Below are 21,464 nucleotides of genomic sequence, written 5' to 3'. Positions count from 1 at the left end.
GGCAAATGATGTTCTTTGACTTTCAGGGGAAAAATTCCTGCTTAGGGGCCGAATTTGAGGGTCCTCCGGGCTTTCTGTGCAAGCCGAAAGTATTTTCTAGATTCCCACGCTTGTCACGAGCATTTTGAATACTATTGGGTCCAAAACGGACTCCGAATGACAAGTTATGACCATTTTACTGAACACCGGTCCTTCATAAGGCTGTCCTTGAAAGAACTTCATTTTCTCTTGACGCGTTCTAGCGCGCCGCCCCAAAATTTTGCGTCCTCCATACTGGAGATATTGTTTCCACATATATACTGACCGATGCAAGGAATGCCCTTCTATTATTGGCTGTCACACACGTACATTACGGCATGCCACACGGCAAAAACAAGGAGAATAAGGCTTATAGTCGCCTTATTTTCTTGAATTTACAACCAAATGGGATTTCCGGATCATAGAGCATGTCTAGAATGCAACGTTCGTCCTTACCAGGCGGACAAATGCTCATACTCACCGTAATCTCTCGGATATCCTTCCGAAGGAGTGCCAATGGGTTCAGAAACTTGTTTGAAAATCGGCGGCAAATGATGTTCATTGACTTTTAGGGGCAAACAGTACTGCTTTGGTGCCAAATTTGAGAGTCCTTTAAGCCTCCTACACAAGCCGGAAGTATTTCTAGATTCCCACAGTCGTCGCATGAATTTTGAGAAATTGTGGGCCCCAAACAGTCTCCGAATGACAAAGTTATTACCGTTTACTTGAACACAGGTCCTTCATATGGCAGTCGTTGGAAGACTTCATTTTCTCGTGACAAGTTATGGCGCGACGCCCAAAAATTTTGTGTCCTCCATAGTGGAGACATTGTTTCCACATATATATATATACTGATCGATACTGGTAATGCCCTCCTATTAATGGTTGTCACACACATACATTACGGTATGCCACATGGACAAAACAAGGAGAAAAAGTCTTATAGTCACCTTATTTTTCCTTAATTTACAATCAAATGAGATTCCCTGGATAATAGAGCATGTGCAGAATGCAACGTTTGTCCTTACCAGGTGGACTAATGTTTATACTCACCATAATCTCTCGGATTTCCGACCAAAGGAGTGTCAATGGGTTCAGAAACTTGTGTGAAAAGCAGTGGCAAATGATGTTCTTGGAATTTTAGGGGCAGAAGGTCCTCCTTAGGGACCGAATTTCAGGGTCCTCCGGGACTCCTACGCAAGCCAGAAGTATTTTCAAGATTGCTACGCTCGTCGAGAGCATTTTGATTACTTGTGGTTCCAAAACGGACACTGAATGACAAAGTTATGACCGTTTTAGTGAACACCGGTCCTTCACATGGCAGTCCTTGAAAGAAATACATTTTCTCATGACGCGTTCCGGTGCGCCACCCAAAAATTGTGTATCCTCCATAGTGGAGATATTGTTTCCACATATATATTGACCGATGCCAGGAATGCTTTCCTATTATTGGTTGTCGCACACGTACATTACGACATGCCACACGGCAAAAACATGGAGTATAAGGCTTATAGTAGCCTTATTTTTCTTGAAATTACAACCAAATGGGATTCCCTGGATCATAGAGTATGTGGAGACTGCAACATTTGTCCTTACCAGGTGGACTAATGTTTATACTCACCATAATCTCTTAGATTTCCTTCCAAAGGTAGCGGCAAATGATGTTCTTTGACTTTCAGGGGAAAGAAGTCTTGCATAGGGGCCGAATTTGAGGCTCCATCGGGCCTCCTGCGCAAGCCAGAAGTTTTTCTAGATTCCCACGCTCGTAGCGAGCATTTTGAGTACTTGTGGGTCCGAAACGGACTCCGGCTGACAAAGTTATGACCATTTTAGTGAACACCGGTCCTTCATATGGCAGTCCTTGAAAGACCATCTTTTTCTCGTGACGAGTTTTGGCGCGCCGTCCAAAAATTTCGTGTCCTCTATAGTGGCGATATAGTTTCCAGATATATATTGACCGATGCTGGGAATGCCCTCCTATTATTGGCTGTCACACACGTAAGTTACGGCATGCCACACGGACAGAACAAGGAGAATAAGTCTTATAGTTGCCTTATTTTTCCTTAATTTACAACCAAATGGGATTCCCCGGATAATAGAGCATGTGCAAAATCCAACGTTTGTCCTTACCAGGCGGACTAATGTTTATACTCATCATAATCTCTCGGATTTCCTTCCAAAGGAATGCCAATGGGTTCAGAAACTTATCTAAAAAGCAGCGTCAAATGATGATCTTTGACTTTGAGGGGCTAAAAGTCCTGCTTAGTGGCCGAATTTGGGGCTCCTCCGGGCCTTCTGTGCAAGCAAAAGTATTTTCTAGATTCCCACGCTTGTCACGTGCATTTTGAATACTATTGGGTCCAAAATGGACTCCGAATGACAAAGTTTTGACCGTTTTAGTGAACACGGGTCCTTCATATGGCAGTCCTTTAAAGAAATCCATTTTCTCGCGATGCGTTCTAGTGCGCCACCCCAAAATCTTGTGTCCTCCATAGTGGAGATATTGTTTCCACATAAATATTAACCAATGACAGGAATGCCCTCCTATTATTGGCTGTCACACACGTACGTTATGGCATGCCACATGTCAAAAACAAGGAGAATAAGGCTTATAGTCGCCTTATTTTCTTGAATTTACAACCAAATGGGATTTCTGGATCATAGAGCATGTGTAGAATGCAACATTTGTGCTTACCTGGTGGACAAATGTTCATACTCACCATAATCTCTCGGATTTCCTTCCAAAGGAGTGCCAATGGGTTCAGAAACTTGTTTGAAAAGCAGTAGCAAATGATGTTCTTTGACTTTCATGGGAAAAAAGTCATGCTTAGGGCTGAATTTGTGGGTCCTTTAGGCCTCCTACGCAAGCCGGAAGTATTTTCTAGATTACCTTGCTCGTCGCAAGAATTTTGAGTAATTGTGGGTCCAAAACGGACTCCGAATGACAAAGTTATGACCTTTTACTTGAACACCGGTCCTTCATATGGCAGTACTTGAAAAAACTTCATTTTCTCGTGATGCGTTATGGCGCGGCGCCCAAATTTTTTGTGTCCTCCATAGTGGAGATATTGTTTCCACATATATATTGACAGATGCCAGGAAAGCCCTCCTATTATTGGCTGTCACACACGTACGTTATTGCTTGTCACCCCGCAAAAACAAGGAGAATAAGTCTTATAGTCGCCTTATTTTTCCTTAATTCACAACCAAATGTGATTCCCCGAATCATAGAGCATGTGAAGAATGCAATGTTTGTCCTTACTAGGTGGACTAATGTTTATACTTACCATAATCTCTTGGATTCCCATCCAAAGGAGTGCTAATGGGTTCAGAAACTTGTGTGAAAAGAAGTGGCAAATGATGTTCTTCAACTTTCAGGGGCAAAAGGTCCTCCTTAGGGGCCGAATTTGTGGGTCCTCCGGGACTCTTGCGCAAGCCGGAAGTATTTTCTAGATTCCAACGCTCGTCGCAAGCATTTTGATTACTTGTGGGTGCGAAACGGACTCCGAATGACAAAGTTATAACCATTTTAGTGAACAGCGGTCCTTCATATGGCAGTCCTTGAAAGCACTTCATTTTCTCATGACGCGTTCTGGCGCGCCGCCCCAAAATTTCGTGTCCTCCATAGTGGAGATATTATTTCCAGATATATATATTGACCAATGACAGGAATGCCCTCCTATTATTGGCTGTCACACACGTATGTTATGGCATGCCACATGGCAAAAACAAGGAGTATAAGGCTTATAGTCGCCTTATTTTCTTGAATTTACAACCAAATGGGATTCCCCGGATCATAGAGCATGTGCAGAATGCAACGTTTGTCCTTACCAAACGGACTAATGTTTGTACTCACTATAATCTCTTAGATTTCCTTCCAGAGGAGTGCCAATGGATTCAGAAAGTTGTCTGAAAAGCAGTGACAAATGATGTTCTTTGACTTTCAGGGGCAAAAAGTCCTGCTTACACTACAAAAAAGACACTTCCGTGATGATACGTATTTGTCACGGTAGGTTGCGTTTTCTGTCATGCATGTACATCCCTGACGATTTTATGACAGAATCAAGATAGTCATACATGTGTTGTCGTAGAAGTGTTCCATGACATTATCAAAATTATCATCATAGAAGTGTTCACTTTCGTGATGATAAATGCCGCATCATGGAAGTGCTTTCGTCAAGGGTGACCGACACCCGGCATCCACCGTAACGGGTTGCCGTTAAGCTATCGGGTCCGGTTTTGGATCCGATAACCTGCTAACAGCCACGACCAATGACGATTTTCCATGTGTAAAATACTCATTGGCCGATGGAATCACGTGTCAGCTCCGCGTCGGCACAGGTGTCACTCATCCAATGTGCAAGATGCACCTATGATATGTTGACATGTGGACCGGCCTAAGAGTGTCCCATAAAGATTAAATGGGCCGACCCAACTAAAGGCCCACGAGATTTCGCCGACCATAATGGGCCGGCGTAGCTAAAGGCCCACAAGATTTCGCCAACCATAATAGGCCGGCCCAGCTAAAGGCCCACAAGATATTGAGGACACTAATGGGCCGGCCCGTTAACAGGCTACCATGTTTTGGGCCAAATGCCGGCCCATATTTGATCCAGTCCATTAACATGCTGCCATGTTTTGGACCTAATAAAGGCCCATATGAGATCCGGCCCGTTAAAATCCTACCACATTCTGGGCCAAATTATGGCCCAGATCAGATCCGGCCATTTTAGAGGGTTTGGGCTAAATTATGGCCCATATCAGATTCGGACCATCAACTGGATGCTAATCTGTTGGGCCCACTTGCTAATGGCACATTTAGTAATTCGGCCTGATATTAGTTTCGGCTTGTTAAAGGCCTATTTAACATTTCGACCCTATATTTATTTCGGCCTGTTAAAATCCCGTCATATAGTCGGGCCTATCTACGGCCCGGTTTGCATCCAACCTGCTCATAGCCGATAATCTGATGGGGCCAAACAAGGACCGGGAAAATTTTGGCCTGTTAACGGCTCGTGATGTGATAGGCACAATCATGGGCCGGGGTCTATTTCGGCCTACTGCCGGCCCGTGAGCTGTTCGGCATGTTTCAGGCCCAACCTACTTTTTAGCCTCCTAAAATCCCATTGAGTTTTCTTGTGAAAATAGGGTCGGCGGTTTACTCGGCCTATAAGAGGCCCAAATCTACTAGTGGGCCAGTTTACATTTAGGCCTGTTAATAGACCGATTATGTAGTGATTTGCATGACGACCTGATTATGTACCATTATTTTACGGTTTGGCCGGTTTACTGTGAAGACATGATATATATACAGTAAAATAACTGCAGCATCGTGAATAAGAAAAAACCTAGACTATACAATAAAGAAATTACAGCATATTACATCCACTTCGCACCAAAGTTCGCCACTATGATAATAAAGCACAAGCAGACATCAGATTACACATACTGGGCATCAAAGATCGCCACAGGTGCAAATAAACACGCCGACAAAATAATATACCAAACCGACATCACTTCAATAGAGTTCAAGAAAGGTTAGCCCTGCTCGGGAGCTGCAGCGCAAGCAGCTGAGCAAGCTGATGAGACTGCGCGTGTTTGATACTTATATCCTCCTCACTCTGAAAGATAAACAAGCACACAGATTACAGGTTTTGCACATATAAGTATCAGTGCTGACAATTCATCACATTTCTTACTGCCGAATAAAGTGACACAATTTCAAATAGCATTAACACAATATGGTATTGTTCAGGTTAAGACATGGCAGGAAATGGCATTGTGAAGGAGTTGGCAGCTTCACGACACCACTGCATTACAGATCAAGAACTCATAAGTATCAATGGTTAGTGTGCTATCAATTTATCCCACTCCAGATTAGCACATAAAGAGACAGTTTAAATAACAATAGAATGATATGACATTGTTCATAGTTAAGACATTGCAGAATGTGACATTGTGTTGTAGTGGGTAGGTTCACCACACCACTGGATTACGGATCAAGAATAGAAGCATACATGTAGTGCAAAAGAAGATCACTTGCTTTGTATAGTTTAATTTACATGGTATGAAGAAGGAACTTGGTTGTACAACTGAAAACTTAAATTGAGAAGGACAAACTTTTGTTTATGAACTACATAATAAACTTTAAACATGCAATTTGATGCAAACACAAAAAATAAACAGTTGTTGCAGTCATGCCTAACCAAATATACACAACAAAGTTTGAAGGCTTGAGAAGGAGAAACTTACATTATTGGTGAAGACAGGCTCTATAAAGCCCTTGTCCATGCTGATGGGGGGGGGGGCAATTCAAGAGGTTTACCACAGAATCTTCTTCATAAGCATTGCCTTTATTCTACATTTTGTTAAGAGTAAATATAGATGTGATAATATAAGAAAAATTGGAGAATATTTAAGATAAGATGAAGAGTGATGCTACATAGCCAAGTAGCTATAAATGTAAGTACAACGATACTGGCAAAAGGTACAGCCGAGAGCAATGCAGAGCTAAATTTCTTCAAGACCATCGGTGTTATCCAACCTTTTGGTAAGAGTAAATATAGATCTGATGCACATAAAATGGAGGGCAAAGGAAAATAAGTTGCATAGTGATGGTACATGAACAACTACCTGTCAATATAAGTACACTGATAAAGGACAGCTGGTACTTACAAGAAAAATGCAGAGCTAAAAAATTTCATACACTAATGTAACAATTCATACAGATCAGATAATTTGGAGTGAACAATTGATAATCAAGCTATCATGCATACTACTGTCACATAATGAACTAGGTATGAATGCAAGTACAGTGATATAGGACAACATGTACTAACAAGAGCAAAGCAGCGGGCAGCATATTTGCGATATCCTGTCATTCTTTTCAAATCAGAATTCTTCTTCGAGCTGATTTCTTGCAAGAAGATCCGTAAGGCACATGCGAAAAAGTAGAAGTTCAAATTGTCATGTGATATCATAGACAGTACCTCATCCTGGGAATGAGATTAGTGCATAACAAGGTTTTTCCACTCAATGTCTTCTAAATTTAGCAGAGGAGAGTTCACTGGAAATTCGTTTATAGACTTGCCATCAAAGTGTGATTTCCTCAGGTAACACCGATACTACTGCAATGCTTCCTTGAAAAGTGCAAGCAAGCTTTGCTCGTCATGACTATCCAGATTGACCCTCGCCTACTTACAACATGTAATGTAAATCATTGATGTGTTCAATCAGCAGAAAACAGGAAAATAATCACCATGAATAATAGCACTTACACGTAAGTGGGACAGGATGATGTGAAAATGGTGTTTGTATTCACTATAATCTTCCCATGATGGGAATATATGCACGTAGTCCCTAACAACATTGAAAGCGTTGTCTTTAAAACTGGGAATAATTGGAATGGGGTTCCAATCTGCAGGAATTGGCCGTCTCTGAAGTTGGGATAGCACTTCGGTTGGTGGACTTGCTGTACTTTTTGCTCGAGTGGGATTTTTCTATGGTACGGTTGGTGCTATGGCAACTGAAATCGGCATACCTTTTGCTGGAGTGCAGGTCATGTGTGGTGGGACTAGTGTTGTGGCCAGTGAAGTATGTGTACAGTCTGCTGGAGTCGGTCCTATGTTTTGTGTCATTGGTTGTACAGCCAATATAAGTGGGGTGATAGTATGATTTCTCCGGCACTACCATGTTTTTCAAGGACTTTCTTCTGTTCCTTCCGTTTCGGCAATCACCCTCTTCCTTTTTGATGTCTGATGCACAAGAACAACATTTGAGTGAAAAAACATGTTATGATGACAGATGGAATATGTATTGATAATCGTGGGCGTGACATCTTGACATATATGATGAGTAAACTAAGAAGATGGCGGTGCAAAAAAGTAGAAGAAATGCAAGACAACATATGCAAGATACGCGCAGTCAATAAAACCTTGCCAAATTAGACCAGGCACCTTGATGGGTGAATAGGACAGGCCATCTGCCTTTGACTCCTCGAGGTTAGAATAGTCATTAGGATCATATTCGGAACAAGAATCTATAGGTGGGGAGCGTATGAGTCTCACTGCATCCAGAATGGCACTCAATGCCTTGGTGCCAATGTTGTAAGTCGTTGCAGTGTTCCACAATATTCTTCTGATGCGTAGATTCTAATATTCATTGTAATTATGTATAATATCTGAGAACCATGAAAACAAATAGTAGTGAGATTATCTTTGTAATGCAGATGATATTCTAATACAGGGGTGCCCCTGTAAACCCTTGTGTGCTATCACTGGATTCTGATGAGAGAGCTCATGTGTGCTATAATATGGTGCGTGCATTAATATAATCTGGCACAAGCACATAAAAATAGGTTCTAGAAGTAAGGATAGTTGGCAGATGATAGATTCATAATATACTGTGTAGAGAGTTTATTGCCAAACTATGATAACAAGAGCACACAGCAACTAGGAAGATCGTAGTGTACATAAAAGGGGTACACCATAACCACAATATATAAATCAGGAAAGTGGAACTGGCTGGAAAATACGGTGTTGGCCGCTACTAATTGAAAGCGTATCGATCACGTACAGGCCAGCTCTATCAGCTGTTGACTGCATATGTCCCTACGCCCCTTCCGGACAAGGAACATACTGTACGTACTAAATACAGAATAACAAAAGAGGAACATGTTAAATAACAGAAGAGGAAGCATATTCTTGAGGTTCCGCTTTATTGCATACAATGTTGGTTGCCCACTCATGATGAATCACAGCGCCCAAAGAAATGCAATTCCATGGTGTCTCTCTATATGTAGTCACATGCATTTGGAAAATCAAGTGGGAGTATTACCTGACCAATTAAATGTGTGTCTATTAACTAATATCAGTATCATATCACAATTCGTATTTCAAGAAGTAAGCTTTGGACTTATGATTGGTATGTTGTTTAGCTTCAAGAGTGGACTGCTGCTAGTGCTGACACATAGCAGCTACACAGATCATAGTGTAGATATAACGGGAAAACTGTAAGAACTAGGAGTAAAATCAGCAAAGTGGAACTTGTTGGAATATATGTGCTAGTATTGTCGGTACAACTAGAAAGGCTTCGGATACCAGCTCTCTTCAGCTGAAGGTGCGGTACTGTTAATATCATTGTAACTCTCAAAGGCGACACAACTCCCCACATTTCCTTGCTAATCTTATAGGATTCAAGTGGGAAGGCCACTACAAATCCTATTCCTATGTTTACAAAATCCTACGAATCAAAGAGGCCCGAAGAGTTTTAAGTGTCCATCACAACCGACCGTATAGACCTCTGCACTACAAATGTCCCTGCTCATCTTCATTACAAGGAACATGTTGTACTACTATCATACTCCCTCCGTTCCAAAATATAAGTCTTTGAAGAGATTTCCACTATGGATCACATACAGATGTATACATATACATTTTAGGGAGTAGATTCACTCATTTTCTCCATATGTAGTCCATGGTGGAATCTATACAAAGACTTGTATTTAGGAATGGAGAGAGTACTTATTAAAGAAGAATAGAAGAGGAACATGCTAAAGAAGAGCAAGCAGATTTTGGATAATAAAATGTTCGTTGCGCAGTGCCCACACATGATGAGCCAGAGAACATTAAGAATGCAACTCCCTGTTGCATCTCTATATGTGGTGCGCGTGCTTTTCGAAAGTAAAGTAGGAACATTAGCTGACCAATTAAACATTATCTGTTTTAGTAATACTAGCATCATATCAGATTCTAATTTGAGCAACAAGTTTGGAATTTCGAGTGGCACGTTGTTTAGCTTGATGGATTCAGGAGCAGTGCTAAGCAGGTACGATGATGGTACTGAATATAAAGACATGTCTGCATGCAAGTCGTGTGACTTTTTTCATTTGGGTCAGTCGACCATTTCAGGCGGTTGGATGAAGATCCTATGTCTCCTGACCCTTCTTCTTCCTCGTCTCTGATTCTTCCCATACAGAACACCGCACGGGCTGCCAGCCAAACCACCGGCCCCCACCGCATGTGTTCCTGTGCCACCCCCACCCCCACCCCCGCCCCCACCCGCGTCGAGTTTTCTTCATTTGGCGAGGCCCCACCACCGCCCACCCACAACCACCGTCCCTACCCGAGCCCCTTCCTTCGCATCGGCGAACTCTGGCGAGCTCTAAAAAATTGACTGACCCAATTTTGAAATTTAGTCTACTGTCATTTAACTGGTGTGGAATATAAAAGGGGAAAACCATAAGCATTGCGAGTATAGTGTTGAGCGTGTCATGGCGGATCTGAAGGTGCGAACCGGACAAAGGCAACTCTGCAACCAATGTTTTCTTTCAACTAGCAAGTAAGTGATGGAAAAGAAATAAGAGTAAAGCAGTGGCGATCTATTTTCTTGCTGCGATAAATAAACTGAGCAGATGCGAAAGAGTACCACCTCTGGTATGGCGCTGTGTATGCATTTGCTGAGAATTTGACGGTGCTGCGGTAGCGATGGCTGTCGGCACCGTGGAAGCAGATGTAGGAGGATAGACGATGGTGGCGGGGCACGGTGGACGAGACAGTCGTAGGAGCGGTGCCGGCAAGGTGGACGACGGCGGGGATGAAGCAAGAGGACGGGATGCAAGGATCCCCGTCCGAAGCCATGGATGAGAGAGGTCGATCTCTTGTAATGGAAGACGGCGTCGGGGTATCAGCTCTGGCATGGTGGAGGAGGATGGCGGTGGATGGGGTGGCGAACGGAGGAGGCTGGGGTGGAGAGGTTGTTTTGGCGCCCACGGAGTACGAATGGGGAAATGGAGGGAGAGAGGAAGGGGGGAAACATGTCTGTAGGGCGCGCTTGTCTCAAATGCTAGGAAATTTACAAACTTAGCCCCCATTTAAAATTTCTTACATCACATCAATATTAATCGGTTGGGGATAGGACGGTAATCTCGCATACACCGAATATTTGCCGGCGAGAGTTTGTTTTTGGCGCCCACTGTCGTGGAATTGTCACGGCAGATGTCCTCATGGAAGGACCTAGTCGTGGAGCCATCACTACAGGTTAGCTTGAAGGGGTTAAACCGGACAAAGGGACACGAGAGTTTATACTAGTTCGGCCCCTTCGATGAAGGTAAAAGCCTACGTCTAGTTGTGACTGGTATTGCTGGGGTTTCGAAGACCAGGGAGCGAATCCACTTTGTCTGGCTTCGAGTTGTTGTTTGCTGTCCCTCAACCGCCGTTGGGTCACCCCTTTATATATTCAGGAGGATCCGGGCCGGTCTACGGAGTCCTGAGGCTGGCTCATACAAGTGTCCGCCTCGGTCTCTTCTTTCTTATCTTACAATACAAGTTTATACAATCATGGCGGTTTACTATCATGGGCCCTAAACTGCCTGTGGGCTCTGGGCCTCTAAACTTCATCCGTAAAGCGCCATCTTATGGGTTTCCTTGGGCTTCAGTATGACTGAAGGTGAACCGGCCCCTCCTGGGCGGTTTACCCTCAGTGGTTATATCTTCAACATTAGGCCCCAGATTGATTTGAACCTGTTCATGTCAGTCTTCAATCCTTGAACTTCTAGCAATTCTCGTAAACCGCCATATTGTCTTCTCCCTATGAACTTTGACGAATCGCCATGATGTCATCTTCTGTTACTATAGTAAATTGTGACGTCATTCCTGTATAAAAAAGTTTTTATAAAGATTCCCTTCTCTTTAATTAATTCCCGAAGATCGAGGCGACAGTTGCATCCTCTTTTACCGCCTCCGATTCCTTGATTTTCGTGCCTGCCGTTTTATCCCACTTCCTTATAAATAAAACCGGGGCGCCTTCCATTTTCTCCCTTTCCAAACCGCATCGTCTTCCTCCTCGTGACCCAAAGACCTCATGTATCGCTGCCGCCGCCGTAGATTATCTTCTAGTCCGCACCGACTTAGGCCGCTGCATCGACCTGACTCTGACCAGAGATCAATGGCGAACCTCCGCAGCTCGTCCTCATCCATGAGTTCTTCTCCTTCCCCTTCTCAGATCTACATCGGAACTTTTTGTTGAGTTCGTCGGCGGTCATCGCCACCCGATGCAAACCCTTGTTATTTTTCACCTCCAATACCCTGTTTAGATTTAAAAAAAATGTAGAACTGCTGCAGCAATTGTTTGCGCTTATCTTGCATAAAAATAGATCTCATTTCCATTGTTTGGAAGCTCTCTTTGAGTGTATGAACTTCTCTGCACTATTTTAGGTCTAGAAATTTTTCCTTCCAGAGCGACTGTTTGATCCAAAATAATAACTGCAACTTGTGAAACCTGTTTGTTCCATACTTAAGAAATTTCCAGCTTGGGGTTCTGCCTCCAAAGGGCGGTTTATCCTTTAGTGTTGATAATTCATCGTATGTCATTAGCCCTCTCTTAAACCGCCATCTAGACATTGAACAGCCATGCCCGGTTCACTTCATACATATACCTTGAATTGCCGGTTTAACATTTTGACAAACAGATACGAACTGCCAATCGTAAACCGTCCATTTTCCTTTTACAGACTTTGTAAGATTACGAAACAATTTGCTGCTTGCAACTGGGTTCCGTCTCGGATCACAGAAACGCAAATCAATGAATATGTCACCACCGGCGCTTTAGCCTCAAAAAATGTCCTCCGTTGGCGAGTTCCTGGCCCTGAATGCCCCCCTGAACCTCAAGATGGAGAAGTGATTGTATTCTTGTAGCATTTAGCTCGACGTTTCAGTCCTCCCGGATCAAAAATTTCCAGGATGTTCTTGCCAGGCTCCAACTTCATCCTCAAGATATTGGACCAAATTCTGTGTCCAACATATGCAACTTCCAAGTATTCTGTGAGGTTTATCTGCAAGAAGAACCCACTGTCGATCTCTTTCTAGATCTCTTTCACTTAAACTGCCGGACGGAATTTTCTAATGGACCTAATACTGAACTTGGCGGTGTGTCGATTCAAAAGAGGAAAGAGGTTGATTTTCCTCACGCCAAACTTCACAGCCATCCAAAAGACTGGAACCACACTTGGTTCTACTGTCAAAATACTGCCCCTGCTGAAGAGAATCCTCTACCGGGCTACCGTCCGCACCGACTCAGTAATAATCACCCCTTACCTCAGAGATTGCCTGCCAAAGACCAACAAGCTTATGCATCTCAACTCGCCAAACTCCGGGCTCTCCTTGCCAACAGTTTAACTGGTGTTGATCTCGTCCGTTGCTGGATTTCATGGTGCATTCTCCCTTTAAACCGCCGGCCCGGATTGATGTTTGAATACACCGGCAGCACCAATGATCCTCAATGGTTTAACTCAATAGAACTGGCGGACGATGAAGTCAGTGAAAGTGTAAAGAAAATGCTCGACGAACCGCTCGCCATATGTACTCAAATTGGTCTTCGTCCTTTTTACGCCTCCAACAAACCACCAGGGGTAAATATTTTAACCTTGTACTTTTCCTTATTCTTCTCCACTTTGACACTGCTATAATAATACTTTTGTGCAATCCCATAGGCCAGTAGCTCTTTTTGGAAAAAGAAAACTCAAGATAACGTGGCTAAGGCTCCTTGTGGTAAAACCAAGGTCATCAAGAAAGCTGCCAAAAAGAAAACCGCTGATTCTTCAGAGCCACCAGAAGATGTCGATGACTCGGCTGAAGAGGTAAAGTTTGACTCCCTTGACTTCTATCCATATATTTTACTGATAATGATTACTCCCAAGATGATGCGGAGGCCAGCCATGCAGATCATATTGAGGTAATTTGTCTTTCTTCTGACTCAGAACTTGTGCCGGTTCAATGATTTCGCCGTGCAGTTCGGAAAGTGAAATGCTCTCACCCTGTTGCTCATTTGGATCAAAAACTTTCTTTGAAGACACAGCAAACTGAAGGGCGTCGCACAACCCGGCACAGTGGTCATCAGGTCACTTCTTTCGGTTTACCTCACACCCCAAACCGGAAACATCGTCCAGAGGTTGCTTGTTCTCCTGAAAGTCGTTATCCTTTGAAAGGTTTCTTCCGATGCCCTCTCAATTCATCTCATTCAAATTATCAGGCATCTTCTAATTCGTCTGGCGGTTCATCCACCACTCAGCTGCCTCCACTGAAAACCGTCCCTCGGTAAGTGTGTAGCCTTCCCTTCTCTTTCATAACTCAGTTGACCATGCTAATCTTTGTTTTAATATTAGTGCTCAAGCTCGTTTGAGTAAGATGGCCAAGACCAGTGCCCCTACCGGTGAAGTTGAACCGAAGAAAACTCCTGAGGGTCTTGATAAAAATCTTGATAATCTCGTGGATGATTTTGCCCTGCCAGAGCCAACTATCAATGCTAATCCGCCAGAAGCTGATCCGGCCATACATGAGGATATCTCAAGTCCACATGTTATGCCTGCATGTCCGGCTGCTGATCCGCTGAAGTCAAGTGCTAATCTGCCAAGCCCAGCCAAGGACGATGACGTTATTGTTACTAGCACTGCTTATGCCGCTCTGGGTGATCCAGTTGTCTTGGCAAAACATACCGCCAAGGATGAGTTTATTTCAATGGGCAAGAGGAAGATGGAAACTGATATGTCAAAATATGCTAATCTTTCTGCGCAGGATCTTCATTCCGGTTTCTTGAACCGGCTTTATACAAGTTGAGATAATGAGGCTGACTTGGTAAATCTGATGAAGGAACATTATGAGGTAAACATTTTCCTCCTTATCTTTGTATTTTCACTGCCTTGTATCCTGTAGCCCCCAAGGGTCGGTTTAATTTGTAAAAACAAACCAGGACTTTGAATTTCCAAACTGCACATTGTTGACTTTTAAGTTTTTTGAACAAACACACATTAGCCCCCAAGTGCCAGGATTGAAACTTGTATGAATCCTTGGGACTTTGAAGAAGCAGTAAGAAAGAATTAATCCGCATTAGCCCCCAAGTGCCAAGTGTAGAACCAGTTGTATGCTTGGGACTTTTGATAAAATATTGAACTGATCCTCTTGTTTTTGGCAGGCTGACATAAACCATCAATGGACGCAGATTGCTGATCTTCAAGAAAGTATCAAATCTCACCAAGAAGAATCCTCCAAAGCCAAAGATGAGCTTCGAGCCGCTTTAACTTCCATAGAACGACTGAAAGAAGAATTCAAGACAGAACGTGCCAACTGGGACACTGAAAAGGGGACATTGCTGAAATGGGCTGAAGACGCCGAATCTGCACTTAAACCGGTGGCAGAAGAGCTTTCTGGGTTAAAGCGTCAAGTGAACGCCATGACGTCCGCAGTATTTGGTAAGTACTCCTAGCAAAGTATTTGAAATACCCATCTTGTAAGGTGCCGGTTGAAATATGAAATTCTTAAACCGTTGCAGGGAGCCGCATTACTCATCTTTGCTCAGATGTACGGATGAAGCTGAAAGCAGCATATACTCTTCTGGAACAACTTTACACCGGTGTTCAACGGGTTATCTGTGCAGCCTCCTATGACAATCCGGCCCCAACACTGATCAAGGATACTCTGACAAGGCTATCCATGGTACCGGCACAGCTAGAAGAGGTGAAGCAATCTGCTGCCAGGGCCAGCGCTTTGTTGGCACTTACCCGAGCCAAAGCATGGATAGCTGACTTGGATCTGGTTGACCTTGCCAAAGGCTTTCCAAGCACACAAGAAAACGGGGCAGATTTTGATGATGCAGCCCTTAAAAGAGTGACAAGGGAGATGCGTCCTCTGGCGAGTCAGCTGGCAGAGGATGCTAACTTGATGGTTCACCGGTCTTATTATGATGCCAACAACAAATGGGTTAACCCTATCATTCCGGAGGCGCATAATCTTATTCCAGGAATCCGTAAGCACACTTATGCCCCTGACATTGATCCGTCGGAACTTATCAGTGAAGAAGCTATCTTTCAGGCCATAACCCGGATTGACTGGACCACCGCAAACTTCCAGCCGCTAGGTGGGGAAGAGGAAGCTGAACCAACGCTAGATGACCCATCAACTTCGCAGCAACATGGTAATGAGACTTGATCCGGCAATTAGAGTGATGCTCCAGAAACCTTGTTCTGTTGGAAACACCATATTTTGGGCCTTCAAGCGCCTTGTAATAGGCTAGTGGAAATACTTTGATCTGTTGCCCTCGTGCAGCGGGATACACTTTGCGTTGATTTGTCATGAGAATTTCAGTACTGGCTTATGTATTTTTACAATATTATGCAATCCCTGTGTCTGCATACGGAAAATCTGTCCAGGCGGTTTACCACCGGACGGGTCAAAATATCCCACTTGGTAAGCAAGTATGGTTGCAGCAAATAATAAATCATACCTGTGATATAAAAAATTGCTGTCAGTTTACCAATTGTGATTTGAAGAAGGGTGAAAACCCAAACTCCACCGTACCATGTTGGTATATATATGATATAGAACTGGGTTGTGATGAACGCCGGCTGATTGCTGGAGACAAAGCGTCAAAGCCAGACCGGTTTTGAAGGATGCCGGATTACCTTTAATTGTATACTTGAACAGAAGATCCGTAAGCCGTGTTGGGTTTAAAAAACTCCGATTAACGTAGACCTCACGAAAAATAAAAACTTGGCAGAAAAAAGCAAACAAAAAACTGTAGTCGAGGCTTTTCGAGGGCTGCCAGGCCCAAATCGAGGCTTTTCATGGGCTGCCAGGCCACTGAGTTAAACCATTTTGGCAAAGCCTTTTAAGATGGCCCTCCAAGTAACCAATCATCGTTTTAACTTTGACAAGTTCAGGGTCTCAATGAGAGTAACTGTCAAACGTTCGAAGGGTCGTGCCAGGATTACCTGGATAGGAGTGGCTTACTTGATGAATGCAGGTTAACCCGGGGTTTTAGGTGAATACACCAGGCTTCCAAGCCGTGGGTCGATACCCGGCTACAAGGGTCCTTTCAAACTCTTTGGTATTTGACGCAAAGAGCCCCCAAGTAACTTTGTGAGCTGTGCTCAATGGGTGCCTATGTTTGAGTTGTGCGTAGCAACAAAACTCTCTTTGGCCCCTTGGGTGTGAAGCTCGCAAGCTTTGTTGTGGCGTGATAGCCGCATCAAGAGGATAGTAATGCTATGTTCTCGTTGGTGAATACACCTATGTTTGAACAGGGAGCCCCCCAAGGCGTGATAGCCGCATCAAGAGGGTAGTAACGCTATGTTCTCTTTGGTGAATACACCTATGTTTGAACAGGAAGCCCCCAAGTTAACAGATATTTGAAGGAAGAAAACGGCGGAGGCCCTGCTTGATAGCAAGGATGCCGGTTTATTATATTGATCATAATATATACATTGTAGAAATATGTACATACGAAAAGCCTGTGACTTTAAGTGTAATAAGGCCGTAGGAGAGCTATGTTCCATGGCCGCCGGGTCTCCTCCTCAGAGCTACGTGAGTCTTCTCGAATGTCAATGAGGTAGTATGATCCGTTGTGCAGATTTTTGCTGACCACAAAAGGCCCTTCCCAAGGTGGGGATAACTTGTGCATATCAGTCTGGTCTTGAATGAGCCGAAGTACCAAATCACCTTCTTGAAAGGTTCTTGTCTTAACCCGGCGGCTGTGATAACGCCGTAGGTCTTGTTGATAAATCGCCGACCGAGCCAAAGCCTTATCTCGCTTCTCATCTAACAGGTCTAGTGCCTCTTGGCGTGTTTGCTCGTTGTCCGCTTCAACATAATTCGTGACCCGGGGCGAGTAGTGACGAATATCACTTGCAAGGACAGCCTCAGCCCCATAGACCAGAAAAAAGGGCATATATCCCGTAGATCAGTTTGGGGTGGTATTTATGCTCCATAACACAGATGGTAATTGCTCCACCCAACAACCCGGCGTCCGCTTCAAAGGGACCATGAGCCGAGGCTTGATGCCCTTCAGGATTTCTTGATTCGCCCTCTCAGCTTGACCATTAGACTGGGGGTGAGCCACGGACGCTACATCAAGCCGGATGTGCTCTTGTTGGCAGAACTCCTCCATCTCACCTTTAGAAAGGTTCGTACCATTATCTGTGATGATGCTATGTGGAAAGCCGAAACGGAAAATAATCTTTTTGAGAAATTGAACCGCCGTGGCTGCATCACATTTACTGATGGGCTCCGCTTCAACCCATTTGGTGAACTTGTCAACCGCCACCAACAGGTGGGTCTTCTTGTCCATATAACGCTTAAAGGGTCCAACCATATCAAGCCCCCAAGAAGCAAACGGCCAAGTGATGGGAATCATGCGTAACTCCTGAGCAGGAACATGAGCACGATGTGAAAATTTCTGACAAGCGTCACACCGCTTTACCAAGTCTTTCGCATCAGAATGAGCTGTCAACCAGTAGAACCCGTGTCGGAAAGCCTTAGCAACCAAGGACTTTGAGCTGGCATGGTGACCGCAATCCCCTTCATGGATTTCCCGCAGAATCTCTTGTCCTTCTTCAGGAGAAACACAACGTTGGAATACGCCTGAAACGCTAGACGGTGCAACTCCCCATTGTGAACAACCATAGACTTGGACCTCCGGACTATCTGCCTGGCAAAAAGTTTGTCTTCTAGTAATTCGCCCCGGTTCAGATACGCCAAATATGGAACCGTCCAATCCGGAGTGACATGTAGAATGGCTACGAACTGGGCCTCCGGATTAGGAACAGCTAAATCCTCTTCTGTAGGCAACTTCATAGACGGGTTATGCAAGATATCTAGAAAGGTATTAGGTGGTACCGGTTTACGCTGAGATCCCAGCCGGCTTAGAGCATCTGCTGCTTCATTCTTGCGCCGGTCGATGTGCTCCACCTGATAACCCTTAAAGTGACCTGCTACAATATCCACCTCGCGCCTATAAGCCGCCATGAGCGGGTCTTTAGAATCCCAAGTACCAGAAACTTGCTGAGCCACCAGATTAGAATCTCCAAAGCATCGAACCCGGCTTAAGTTCATTTCCTTAGCTACACGAAGACCGTGGAGCAAGGCCTCGTACTCCACTGCATTTTTAGTACAAGGAAACATTAAGCGGAGAACATAACAAATCTTATCTCCTCGGGGGGAAGTGAGGACAACTCCAGCCCCCGAGGCTTCCAGCTGCCTGGATCCATCAAAGTGAATGGTCCAGTATGTATTATCCGGTTTGTCTTCTGGTGCCTGTAACTCGGTCCAATCATTGATGAAGTCCACAAGCGCCTGAGATTTGATAGCTGTTCGGGGTGTATACCTCAAACCATGGGGACCAAGCTCAATCGCCCACTTCGTAACCCGGCCAGTTGCCTCTCTATTCTGGATTATATCGCCCAAGGGAGCAGAACTGACCACTGTGATAGGATGACCTTGAAAATATTGCTTGAGTTTCCTACTTGCCATGAAAACTCCATACACTAGCTTCTGCCAATGCGGATATCTTTGCTTTGATTCGATCAGTACCTCACTGATATAATAAACTGGTCGTTGAACCGGATATTCTTTTCCAGCCTCCTTACGTTCAACCACAATCGCCACACTGACCGCCCGGGCGTTGGCAGCCACGTACAACAATAGAGGCTCATTATCAACTGGAGGAGCAAGGATAGGCGGTTCAGCTAGCTGCCGCTTCAATTCCTCGAATGCTGCATTGGCGGCGTCAGTCCAGACGAATTTATCTGTTTTCTTCAACATCTGATACAGGGGAATCGCCTTCTCTCCCAAACAGCTGATAAATCGGCTGAGGGCTGCAATCCGGCCCGCCAGTCGCTGAAAATCATTGATACATGCCGGTTTAGCCAAGGATGTGATTGCTTTGATCTTTTTCGGATTTGCCTCAATACCTCTGTTAGACACAAGAAAACCCAAGAGTTTGCCTGCCAGAACACCAAAAACACATTTGTCTGGGTTGAGCATCATTTTGTAATCCCGAAGATTGTCGAACGTCTCCTTGAGATCATTTATCAGGGTTTCCTGCTTCCTGGATTTCACCACAATGTCATCCACATAGGCATGAACATTACGCCCGATCTGCTTGTGAAGACAATTTTGCACACAACGCTGGTAGGTTACTTGGGCACTCTTGAGTCCAAAGGGCATAGAAACATAGCAGAAGGTTCCAAAGGGAGTGATGAAGGCCATCTTCTCCTGGTCCTTAACTGCCATCTTAATCTGATGATAACCTGAATAAGCATCCAGGAAACTCAGGCGCTCACAACCCGCCGTTGCATCAATGATCTGATCAATACGCGGGAGAGCGAAAGGATCTGTCGGGCAAGCTTTATTCAAATCAGTGTAGTCCACACACATACGCCAAGTGCCATTTTTCTTAAGAACAAGCACCGGATTAGCCAACCATTCGGGATGAAACACTTCAACAATAAACCCAGCTGCCAGCAGCCGGGCTACCTCTTCGCCGATGGCCTTGCGTCTTTCTTCGTTAAAGTGGCGAAGGTACTGTTTAACCGGTTTAAACTTAGGATCAATATTTAGCGTGTGCTCAGCGAGTTCCCTTGGTACACCCGGCATGTCAGAAGGTTTCCATGCAAAAATGTCCTGGTTCTCACGGATGAACTCGATGAGCACGCTTTCCTATTTTGGATCCAGATTTGTACTGATACTAAACTGCTTGGATGAATCACCGGGGACGAAGTCAACGAGTTTAGTCTCATTAGCCGGTTTGAACGTCAGGGCCGGGTCATGCTCCGTTGTAGGCTTCTTCAGAGGGGTCATGTCCGCCGGATCAACATTGTCTTTATAGAATTTCAGCTCCTCTGTTGCACAAGCCGATTCAGCATAGGCTGCTTCACCTTCCTCGCAATCCAAGGCAATCTTTCGACTCCCATGTACCGTGATCGTCCCCTTATAACCCGACATTTTGAGCTGTAGATAAACATAACAGGGCCTCGCCATGAACTTCGCGTAAGCCGGTCGTCCAAATAGCGCGTGATATGGACTCTGGATTTTCACCACCTCAAAGGTCAACGTCTCAGACCTGGAATCAAGCTCATCTCCAAACACAACTTCCAAAGCAATCTTCCCCACAGGGTATGCCGATTTACCTGGTACTACACCATGAAAAACAGTGTTTGATGGTTTAAGATTCTTATTTGTCAACCCCATGCGACGGAAAGTCTCATAATACAGGATGTTGATGCTGCTCCCTCCATCAATCAGAACCTTGGTAAACTTATAGCCCCCTACCTGAGGGGCTACCACCAAAGCTAGTTGACCCAGATTGTCAACCCGGGGTGGGTGATCCTCTCTGCTCCACACAATAGGCTGCTCCAACCATCGTAGATAATGCGGTACAGCCGGTTCAACAGTATTGACTGCCCTCTTGTGAAGTTTCTGATCCCGCTTGCATAGGCTGGTAGTGAACACATGATACTGTCCGCTGTTCAACTGCTTGGGGTGACTCTGGTAACCTGACTGTTGCTAATTCCCTTGGTTATTCTGCTGGTTATTACCATGGTTGTTCTGATGGCCCTGGTTGTTCTGAAATCTAGAGCTTGAACCGCCGCCCCCATGGAAACCTGGGCTTGAACCACCGGG

The sequence above is a fragment of the Triticum urartu genome, chromosome 5A (genome assembly GCF_056163025.1).
Source record: "Triticum urartu cultivar PI428250 chromosome 5A, HENAU_Tu73, whole genome shotgun sequence".
In the NCBI taxonomy this organism is placed as follows: domain Eukaryota; kingdom Viridiplantae; phylum Streptophyta; class Magnoliopsida; order Poales; family Poaceae; genus Triticum; species Triticum urartu.
This window is presented reverse-complemented; position numbering follows the sequence as displayed.